The sequence below is a fragment of the Carassius auratus genome, chromosome 22, assembly GCF_003368295.1.
Source record: "Carassius auratus strain Wakin chromosome 22, ASM336829v1, whole genome shotgun sequence".
Classification (NCBI taxonomy): Eukaryota; Metazoa; Chordata; class Actinopteri; order Cypriniformes; family Cyprinidae; genus Carassius; species Carassius auratus.
The window spans coordinates 30829559-30841893 of NC_039264.1; the positions used below are offsets into that span (position 1 = coordinate 30829559).

The 12335-nt window shown below is 37.1% G+C and overlaps 1 long non-coding RNA gene across 1 annotated transcript; it reads right to left on the minus strand.

The window, feature by feature from the left end:
• Window positions 1-5197: 5197 nt before the first annotated feature.
• Window positions 5198-7775, minus strand: LOC113040359 (uncharacterized). The gene is made up of 3 exons (XR_003275195.1): window positions 7714-7775; window positions 6075-6221; window positions 5198-5426 (listed from the first exon to the last, which is right to left on the minus strand). It is a non-coding gene; the product is annotated as an uncharacterized LOC113040359 (long non-coding RNA).
• Window positions 7776-12335: the final 4560 nt, after the last annotated feature.

Below are 12335 nucleotides of genomic sequence, written 5' to 3' on the forward strand. Positions count from 1 at the left end.
TATAGTTATTGTATATTATTGTACATTATTGTATAGTTGTATCTACATTTTATATTTTGATCTAGATTTTTAGCCTTTAATGTTAATGTTATCTGTGTGCAATTAAACAAGACATTCAGGATCAGCAGCAGATCAGCTCACTTTATTCTGACTGTTTGCTGATAGAAACACTTCTTTATCAAACATTGTGATTTGTCCTTATCAATCTGATCACATTTCTAATGTAATTTACCGCATTCATAACATCAGAGTATTTCCACATCTTACAGTTCTCTATGTAAAGAGTTTGCTCGAAACAAAAGGTGTAAAGAGGATTTTACAACTGCGTGAAAATAGTGAACTACTCACCTCAGAAAACCGCCAAACTGAAGAACTGGCTCTTCTTCTTCTTCGGTGTTTAATTGCGGATAGCAGCCTAACTGTTGCATTACTGCCACCAACTGGAATAAAATATGGATCAGGATTTCGCTTGTAAGAAAGCTTCTTCTTCCACTTTTGATTTGATTGGTGGCTGATTTTAAAGGTGCATTAATGCCACATACGAGACTGGAGTGTGGAGCAGTATATGACAAACTAGAAAATAATTATTTTCTTTCCATCAATCCTGTATTTTTAGGTAAATCATGAGATGTTTGACCACACTTCTAAAAGCTTCTGTCTTTATCATTTGAATCATTTCCCTTCTTTCCTCCTCATATTTCCTCTTCAATAACACCCGTAACACTGACTCTGTTTCCTCACAGTTTTCACACAAACCTGATGATGTTCGTCTGTTTTGAACAGTGTCTGATTCAGTCCAGTGTGTCCTATTCTAAGAGTGAACAAATCCTCTTCTTCTCGGTTCCTGCCCCTCATTCTGCCAACATTGACTTTCTTCTAAATATTATAAATGATTATAAAAATACATTTTATACGCCATCATTTTCATTTCTATAACGTGTGAATCAGTGACGGCTGGCAACTAAAACATTCACAGCGTTTTATTATAATAGTGTCCTCATTATAATGTTATATGACAGTCCCAGTCATAGTTGTTTGTTCTGCTCGCTATCTGAAAAAAATCATACTAATATGCTGATTTGCTGCTCAAGCATCAAAGTTCATTAAGTTCATTTGCTGACCATTTGACGGTTTCATTTAGATTCATTAATAAAACTAAATGGCCATTGCTTGGATTTAATTTCTATCCAAATGAAATCCTGAATGACACACTACACACTGTGCATACTGTACTCTAGATACTCAACTGTCTGGTGTATGAATATTATACGATTATTTTATCAACATCTGAGTCTGAGCTCTCCGTTGTGAGGAAAGCTGACAGTTGACTCATGAAGTGTTTGTCTGTTTAAGTCGAGCATTATCCAGAGAAGATCTTGACTTCACTGATGATTAGCTGTTGTTCTTACACCCTCACCAGAGAAAACATCTGGACTCAGACAACTAGACTCGAAGATCAACAAGCAGAAAACAGAGATGATAACACTGAACACCTCAAACCCCTCAGCAATTAAAGTACAGGAGCAGACCTGTGTAGAAATGAGGAGTTTGTAGACCTGGGCTTCATCATTAGACATGATGGAGGACAGACAATGACATCAAGAGACGCATTAGCAAGAGCAGAAACAGCTTTATAACACTGAACAATATGTGGAGGTCCAACACTAGAATGACTCTGTATCAGAGCTGTGTCCTTTCCACCTTACTTTACAGATCTGAATGTTAGAGAACGACAGAAGCACTTTTCCTAACTATCAACTTTCCACTCGATGAACCTCCAGAATCCTGCAGATCTTCTGCTCCAAAACATCTCTGACCAACAACTACTCATGTGGCGAAATTAAGAAATTATAGAGAGCATCGTCATAAGAAGCTGATGGAGATGGACTGGGCACATCATCCAAGATAACAAGACAACTTTAACCAGAACTCAATTTCTTCTGCACATCAGAGGGAAACACAAGAGAGAAAGAGCGAAGAACATCATCCATCAAACAGTGGAAGCAGAACTGAAACACTAAATCACAGCTGATCAGATTACATTATATATGTACAGTGAGATGAAATGATTTCAGAGCTTCCTTTCCTTCAGAAAAATTAAAGCCATGTTTATAGAGTCATGCAGAACACAAATGATCTCAAACAGGAAGAGGGCCAAATACTTACAGTTATGGATATAGACTTGTTTGTTAGAATAAATAAGTTATAAATCTGATTTTGACAATGATGAAGAGAACATGTTGAAACACCATCGCAGGTGAACCAGACGTTCAACCTCCTGGACAGCAACCAATCTGGCTTCAAAAGTGGCCACTCAACTGAGACTGCTCTGCTCTCGGTTACTGAAGCCCTACGACTGGCAAGAGCAGCTTCAAAATCCTCGGTACTCATCTTACTGGACCTGTCTGCTGCTTTTGACACTGTTAATCACCAGATTCTCTTGTCCACCCTCAGAAAGATGGGCATCTCTGGAACTGCTCTCCTGTGGGTTAAGTCCTACCTCTCCGACAGATCCTTCAGTGTGTCTTGGAGGGGTGATGTTTCAAAGTCACAACACCTTGCTACTGGGGTCATCTTTGACATCTTTAGGATCTGTCATTCAGAAGCATGGCTTTTCTTATCACTGCTATGCTGATTTCACCCAACTCTACTTCTCATTCCAGCCTGATGACCCGACGGTAGCTGCCCGCATTTCAGCCTGTCTGAGTGACATCTCTAGCTGGATGAATGACCATCACCTTCAGCTTAACCTTAGGAAGACAGAACTTCTGGTGATTCCAGCTAACCCATTTATTCATCACAACTTCTCTATACAGCTGGGTTCGTCAACCATTACTCCTTCGAGGACAGCCAGGAACCTAGGAGTTGTGATGGATCATCAGTTAAGCTTCACAGACCACATTGCTACAACGACCCGGTCCTGCAGATTTGCCTTATACAACATTAGGAAGATTAGACCCTTCCTGTCAGAGCAAGCAACCCAACTTCTTGTCCAAGCTCTTGTTCTCTCCAGACTGGACTTTTGTAATGCTCTCCTGGCTCTTCCTGCATGTACTGTCAAGCCTCTGCAATTGATCCAGAATGCAGCAGCGAGTGTTGTCTTCAATGAGCCAAAAAAAGCTCATGTTACTCCTCTCCTCATCAGGTTACACTGGCTACCAGTAGCTGCTCGCATCAAATTCAAGGTACTGATGCTTGCCTACAAGACAACCACTGGCACGGCACCAACTTACCTAAACTCACTGGTTAAATCCTATGTGCCTTCCAGAAGCTTGCGCTCTGCAAGTGAACAATGCCTTGTGGTGCCATCCCAAAGAAGTTCAAAATCACTCTCACGGACCTTTTCCTGGACTGTGCCCAGCTGGTGGAATGACCTCCCAATCTCAATTCGTACAGCTGAGTCTTTACTCATTTTCAAGAAACATCTAAAGAATCATCTTTTTCGCCAGCACTTAACCAACTAATACTAGCACTTTTCCTTCTTTTCATTTATTAAAAAAAACAAAAAAAACCTGGCTATGCGTTCTGTACTAGACTAACTGAGACTTGTCATGGCACTTGTATACTGTTGATGTTCTCTTGTTGACCTGACTGCTTCTGTTGTTCTCATTTGTAAGTCGCTTTGGATAAAGGTGTCTGCTAGATGATTAAATGTAAATGTAAATAGAAAAGAAGTAGAAAAGGTCTGAGGAGTACTCTTCAGATGCTGCCTGCATTGCCAAAAAATATTATAAAATACTATCCTTACCCTCCCTGAATAATTACAGGGTTAAATCTGTAAGACAAAAGATACACCGAGTAACAACATATCAAAGAATGACATTTTTCTCTGAACAAATATAGACTTTCTTTATCTGCTTCATTTGGAGAGATCAGACGTGTGATACATATCTTTTAATGTTTCATATTGTAATCCTTTTAAAAATATTTTAAATATTATAAATATTTTACTGAATCTTATAGAGAATTTATGACTTGTATTTAAACAACTCTCAATTTAAAGTATAAGGAATATTAGAATATGTTTTAAAAGAACTTTTTTTTTTTTTTATACCCAAACAATAATTAGTATTTTGTAATAGAGAGGTATTTAATTTCCAATACTCTGGCTTCCTTAAGTGACTTTAATATCCAAAATATCTAAATCAATACAAGCATGATCATACAGTGGAAATATCATATTCAGGAACGGTCATATTAATTTGAATGAAGTAAAACTGATGACATATTTAAGACTGGACTGTAGTTTAACGTTACACTTAATACGGGTGAACGAGTTACTGATGTAGACAGGCATTCAGTCCCAGTCAGCTGTGGGGTCAAATAGTTGATTAGGCACTATAAAAATATTTAGAGAAATTTACAACGGAAAGTCCAAATTGCAAACACACACACACACACATATATGTATATATATCTTAATGGAAATACAGTCAGCAGACACTAAAATGTGTTGATTCAATTTATCAACTAAAGATAATGTTAATAGACATTTCACAGTTATGAGTTACTCCAATTAGTTTAATGAATATCATATTTTCCTAACAACAACAACAAATAAATATATATATATATATTTTTTTTTTTCTTTTGGAAAAGTCATGTTCATCTGAATGAAGTAAAACTGATGACATATTTAAGATTAGACTGCAGTTTAATGTAACACTTAGCAATGATCACATTTCATTCCCAAATAAAGATGAACGGGACTTTCAGAAAATAAATGCACAGACTCTTTCACAATTATAAAAAGATCATTTGTAATCTATATCCAGCTGAAAACGCTCTAATGTGTCTTTCACAAGATATTATATTTTAAATGACTCTAGTTTGATTTGTTATACAGTAATTACTAACAACTTTACAAAAATCTTCCCCACAAATGAAGAAAACATATTTACCATATAACACTGAAGGAGAAGAAATATTAACAAAGAGAGATCAAATTGATTGATTCCTGCTCTTTTCATTAATTAAATCAAATTGATATAAAAACAGATATTTGGAGACCTTACAGTCTTACACCAAGAGCCTGATTTCTGAGCAGAGAAAGTATTTTAACAGAGACAGAGTTCATAATAATATAATATTCTCCGGCTTTACATTAAACACAATGATCATCTGCTTGAATACTAAAGCAACATTAATCATTCAATATCATGTTTCTAACACACATGCTGCATTATTTGATTGTAAAGTCTGAGTCTCTTCACCTGTATGGATCACATTTACACATTTATCACACATTTATTCTCCTCATAGACACAGTAGTGAAGCTCTTCTGTGGATCTTCAGCTGATGTTTACTGCTCCTCTCAAGAACACTTCACTTTATGATACACAGCATTTATCAGCTTTTGGTGATTGAACTCAATGGCGTATTTCTTGGGATTGATGGGATTGTTGGTGATGGATCTCTATCAGAGACTTTTGGTGAAGAAAAGAGAAGATAATCAGAGTTCAGTGAAACAAATTAACAATTGGTTACTATACTTCAGTCACATTTTAATAAATGACAAGGAACAAACACAAATGTGATTTAGTATCTTTCAAAACTGAAATCTTTCAGTTAAATGTGTCACTGGTTAAAGCTGTTTGTCCTCTAGTTTAAACATGTTTGTATTGATAACAAGCGGCTGGAGGTACATTATCTCTTACAGAAAGTAAGTGTAAAGTAATGACGTGCTGCTTGTCAAAGTAAAAACACACAAGAGACACAGACATTGATCATGTGATGCTGGACGACTGTGAGCTGAAGCTGAATCTGCTCTGATTTTACCAGCGTTTTCCTACAATCTGAACAAATCTATTTCAAACTCTAATGATTCACTATTACTGATCTCATTAATAAAGCAGCTGTTGCTGTAGAAAGCTGTGACAGTCTGCTTTTCTTCTCTTTCCTCCTTTGTGTTCAACATTTTTATCAACTTTACATTTCATTCAGACACAAACCCTTTGAAATAAAGCTTGAGGATCATTTGATCAACTCTTTTCACTAATATTTGAAAGTATATATTTGTTCAGATATCAGAGGTAAATGAATCTCTTTAATATCACAAAGTGAAGTTTACTCACCTCAGTTCACAGTTTGAGTCTCGTAGCACATCAATGAGCTTCTGCTTTGAGTCGCTAATCTTATTGTATCTCAGATCAAGCTGTTTTAGAAACTGCAGAGCTTTTGTGTTTGTCAAAGAAACATCTGTAATGTCACAGACACGAAGACTAGAAAGAGACAAACAGAGGAAGAGAGATCATCTTACAAACAAATCATTAAGATGAAGAATCTTTCACAAATATAATGTGAACACATTCATCATGAGATATTGAGTATAAAGTGTTTTGTTCAACTCTTATGTGCTGTTCGTTTGAGGACGACACTCGTGCTGTTTGGGCTCTCCAGAGAACACAGCCAACAAAAGGACATTTGTAACAAAATGTGTCATTTATTAATGTTTTTACTCTACATTTATGTAGTTTAAGGATTTATGATATAAAATTTATAAAAATAAATTACAAATATATTATATAGGTTTTTATATATAAAGAGCTCTTTATGTAAAATTCACTTTATAAAAGACCCACATTCCTAATTGTGATTAATGGGGATAACATGGCGTGTTTTTCCTCCGTCGTGGATGTGCTGGTGTCAGCTCTTCAGACTGTGTGTGTTATCTGTGTTGTGACTGACATTTTTGACAAATTATGTAACAAAAAATCCAAAATTTTCCATTCCCATAATAATAAAAAAATAAAGTAAATGGAAGCACTTTGCTCAATTAGCCACCTACAAACATCAAAAATCTGTGTAATTATTTTATCTTTGTTATTAAAAAAACAAATAGAACAAAGATACAAGTTACAAATACACATAATACACTAATAAAAATAAAGAGTATTTTGCAGGTAAAATAGTATTTAGCAGTAGCATTCAAAAAATTGAATGAACAAGTAAAAATAAAACAATTATTATTTACAAATTCCAATTGTAGCTAGACAGTTGCCTATGGCTATGATTTACTAATACAGTTGTCTGTTTGATTTTATAGTCTCAATTATTCAGAAATGACACAAGAAAATTTTACTTCAATAAAACCAAGGATTAGTTTTTGTAAGGGTTGTGATGTCCACATGTTTTTGTTGAAGAAATTATAGAAGCTAGCATTTCTATCGCAATAAGGTGGCCAAAAATGAAAGATTAAGTGAATAATTGTATTGAATTAATTAAACGGAACATTAAATCACGTTATTAACTTAATGTTATCAAAATCCAAAAATGATTAACAGGATTATAAAAGTAAAAAAATGATGCTACATAATAAGCAATATGTGTGTGTAATCGTTCTGCATTGTGAATGTGTGGAAGGATTGCCAATTCACTTTTGTGGTCTGAATTGTGGTGGATTTATTGATTTTATTTGATAAATTAAGAAAAAGTATTGATTTTATAATGTTTCTATTCATTTCAATATGGGTCTCTTAGAGAGTGACTTTTTTCACACTAACACACAACCAGATATCAATCCAATTAAATTTTCTATTTGTAGATCTATCAAGTGTTGACAACCGTACAAAGTCTCATGACATTTAGATAAAGGAAACATTTGTTTTTATTTCAGCAAACATCATTTGGGGTCTCAAAAGACCTTGAACAGCACATAAGAGTTAAACAAAGTGATTTTCATCATTTTGATTCTTGTCTGTGAATGTTACTGACCTCAATCTCTCCAGTTTACAGCGTGAATCCTTCAGTACGTCACATAAGTGATTCAGTCCTGTGTTTCTTATTTGATTCCAGCTCAGGTTCAGTTCTCTCAGGTGTGATGGGTTTGATTTCAGAGCTGAAGTCAGGATGAGACACTGTTTCTCTGTAATACTGCATCTACACAGACTAAGGACAGAAAGAGAAAACACAATGAATCAGACACGTTATGTTCATGTGTGAGTAATTCATCATCTGTTAACAACATACAGTGCAATAATTGAAACATTGCCAAAAACCTTATTATATTATTTTATTATTATATTATAATAAACTAATAATAAACTTATTATATTAACTTATTTTAATATGATTTTAAGTAGTTCTATAGTTGATCCTATATCTGAATCTACTTTGTTAATCTTTTTTCTTCTGTTTTTGTTTTATTGGGTCAGTCGTGGTCTAATGGTGAGAGAGTCAGGCTTGTAACCTGAAGGTTGTGGGTTCGAGTCTCAGGTCCAGAAGGGATTGTAACCTGAAGGTTGTGGGTTCGAGTCTCAGGTCCAGCAGGGATTGTCACCTGAAGGTTGTGGGTTCGAGTCTCAGGTCCAGAAGGGATTGTAACCTGAAGGTTGTGGGTTCGAGTCTCAGGTCCAGAAGGGATTGTAACCTGAAGGTTGTGGGTTCGAGTCTCAGGTCCAGCAGGGATTGTAACCTGAAGGTTGTGGGTTCGAGTCTCAGGTCCAGAAGGGATTGTAACCTGAAGGTTGTGGGTTCGAGTCTCAGGTCCAGAAGGGATTGTAACCTGAAGGTTGTGGGTTCGAGTCTCAGGTCCAGAAGGGATTGTAACCTGAAGGTTGTGGGTTCGAGTCTCAGGTCCAGAAGGGATTGTAACCTGAAGGTTGTGGGTTCGAGTCTCAGGTCCAGCAGGGATTGTGGGTGGAGAGAGTGAATATCCAGCGCTCTCTTCTACCTTCAATACAACGACTGAGATGAGACCCTCGAGCAAGAACTGAACCACAACTGTTTCTCAGGTGCCGCAGGTGTGTGTTCACGGTGTGTATGTGTGGGTTTGTTACGCGCGTCTTGCGTACGCCCCGGCCCAGAGTCCTCAAATAATTAGTAGTGCTCATTTCTTAATTCTTTTTTTTTTTTGTCTTAAGATTCTTATTGGTCGAGCTGGGGAAACGAGGCTATAAAATGTAAGGAGGCGGACCCTTTCATTCTCTCTCTGCCAGCCACAGACTTCTCCATTACCCCATCATCTCCTGCTCCTATCTTGTTGTTATTTTGGAGTAGGGAGCCCCAGCCTGTTTCTGTTAGTTTAGTTATTTCTTTATTATGTTGCTGGGCTCCCTATCTCATAATTTTGGTTACTTTTGTGAGTATTTTGTGTTAAAATAAAGGATTATTTTGGGATACTCCAGCCGTGTCCATCTATTATGTTATGCGTCCCTTTAAACTCCTAGACCTTTGTAGGGACCGTAACAGGGTTAAATGCAGAGCACATGTTCAGAGTATGGGACACTATATTTGGCCACACGTCATATCCTTTCCTTTAAACAGTAATCTTTAATCTGACTGTAACTGCTGTAGAGTATAATGATACTAACTCTAGTTTCTCCAGCTTGAATTGTGTGTTCATCAGTAGATCACTGAGGTGTTTCACTCCAGAGTCTCCTAGTAGTTTATTCCTGCTCAGCTCCAGTTCTCTCAGGTGTGATGGGTTTGATTTCAGAGCTGAAGTCAGGATGACACACTGTTTCTCTGTAATACTGCATCCTAACAGACTGAAGACAGAAAGAGAAAACACAATGAATCAGACACGTTATGTTCATGTGTTAGTAATTCATCTTGTGTTAACACCATACAGTGCAATAATAAAAAAGTAAAAAAATTTAACATTTCCAAAACCTTACATTTACATTTAGTCATATATCAGACACTTTTTTTTTTTTTTCAAAGTGACTTACAAATGAGGACAACAGAAGCAATCAGAATCAACAAAAGAGCAATGATACACAAGTAGCTTTTTGTTTATTGTATAATAAATAATAAGAATAATAAACTGATTGAATATACGCGTGGTGCACATAAGTGTTCTGCAGGTGCGCATGCGCGACCTAAATAAGAAATGCGCAGTAAATTAGTTCAGAGCGCGTGTTTGTGGACCGACATGGTTGACAGCTCTTAATGCACAATTACTATTTTAGATGACAGACTGTACTGTATACAAACTAAAAGCATAAATCTAGGCTAACCGCTAACGTTTTCAAATCACAATCCAAAACTGTGACATTTTATTCACTGACGCTCTTTAGACTAAACCCGGAAGCGCATAGACTTGCTGGCAACCCGCCAAAATAAAAGCTTGCTGATTTTAAGTTTGGAAATGAAAAAAATAATAACTAAGGTTTAAATAATGATAGCACATTTTTGAGTTAACTATAAACAATTGTATTTGTATTTTATTTGTATTTGACCCTTTTTACTTTAAAGGGGTGGTTGATTGTGAGTTCAGTTTTTTAACATAAGCTAGTGTGCAATGCTGCTGTTTGAGCATAAACAATATCTGCAAAGTTGCAGCACTGAAAGTTCAATGCAAGGGACTACAACAGGGGTAGGCAACGGCAGTCCTGGAGTGCCGAAGTCCTGCAGAGTTTAGCTCCAACACTGAAAAAAAGCCTCACTTGTCTGAATCCTGAAGACCTGATGAATTTGTTCAGGTGTGTTTGATTAGGGTTAGAGCTAAACTCAGGACAGCGGCACTCAGGGACCAATGTTGCCTATCCCTGGACAACAACAAGCTTTTTCCCAAGTCCGTTACATCACAAACCCAGATAAACCCCGCCCCCGGGAACATGTGACGAAGGGGGCGAGGCCATGCTGTGCTGCTTTAGAGATGAGGAAGAGAAATCTTGGGGTGCACGTAAAAATATGTTCATATATAAATCGTGATTCTATCTTTTAAAGATTCTAATGGATTCACAAGTTTCAAAATCAATGTTCTATAGCAGCGGCTCTTAATACTGTTCCTTGCATCACTCTGCACAAGCTCTGCATTACTTTCGCTCTCTCTTTCAGATCAGCTCCAACAAACTGTTCTATTTAAACACTTATTTCCACATAGCAATGAGAAGCATTCTACATGGACACACGTGTGGTTGCTGAGCTGTATTAAAGCTTTCATCAAAATAAACCTTTATATTACAAGCTAACAGAAGTAGTAGCATTTACGAACAACAGCATATCTAAAAGTATGAGACAACAACAAACAAATATACCATTAAGAGCCATGCTTGCACAGGTTCTGCACGATTAGTCTTTTTAACACTTACGTGTTTCTGGCTTTCGGATTGGCGCTTGCAGGGTAAAAGTTTTTTCCGGTGACAACTGCGGCCGTACTTAACAAGAATGAGTTCAAGAATCAAAGTCTTTTTATTAGTGGTGGGCATAGATTATTTTTTTTTAATCTAGATTAATCTCACTGTAATCTTGGAATTAATCTAGATTAAAATGGCTCATTTGAATTCTGCCGAAGGCATTCAGAATATGTGTGCTACCCAAATAAAATAATGACTAAAAGTAACGTTAAGTCTTTGAGAACGGGTTTCTCAAGAAGGGTGGTGCATTAGACCAGGGGCTCATCTCCTGTTTCCAAAATGCATCACAAAGTGCTTGAGAAAGCTGTAAACAAATTCCACATTGCACAAGGTGCAAACAACCTTATGCCGGTTACACATATAATCCGTCTGCAGTGCATATGCATTGCATTTTTTTTTTTTTTTACGCACCCATGTTACCGGATTCCAGCGTTCATGCGGTTGCGGTCTGTCAGTGTGTTCCAGGAGTGCTGCGTTAGCAGCAGTGCACATGTACTTCAATAACTGTCTGGTTTGGTTCAGCAACAAAATCAGACATCAGAAGACTACAGAGAACTGTTCGGACTGCCGAAAGGGTTATTGGTGCTCCCCTGCCCACCCTTCAAGAACTGTATACATCCAGAGTGAGGAAAAGGGCTCAGAAAATCACTCTGGATCCCTCACATCCAAGTCACCCCATCTTTGAACTTTTGCCGTCTGGCCGGCGCTTCAGATCCGCAAATACCAGAACAGCAAGGCACAAAAACAGTTTCTTCCCCCAGGCAATCTACCTCATGAACAGTTAAATGTTCCCCACTTATGCTTATGCAAACAAAAGTGCAATATCCTTATATTTATTTGTTACCCCTCCATCCTAGTACATCCCTGCATTTTACTCAATCCTATTCCATTATCATTTATAGCACAATTGTTTATACACTTATTTAATTTTTTTTTTGTCTGTGGGTTGTTGTCTCTGTGTACTGGAAGCTTATGTCACTAAAACAAATTCATTGTATGCACAAGCATACTTGGCAATAAAGCTCATTCTGATTCTGATTCTGTACATACCGAGTAGTGGACTGCAAACGTGTCCTGTGTGAAAGCACAATGAGTATGAGACCGTGCTGCTTCTGCACCACATACGTAACGCACACGGACTGCATACACACTGCAGATGGAGTATGTGTGAATCAGGCGTGCGTCTTGTCGAGGTTTCCATTGGGAAGCTTCTTAAATAAAAATAAATTCCCTGAAGCAAACCCGGCGGCTTCA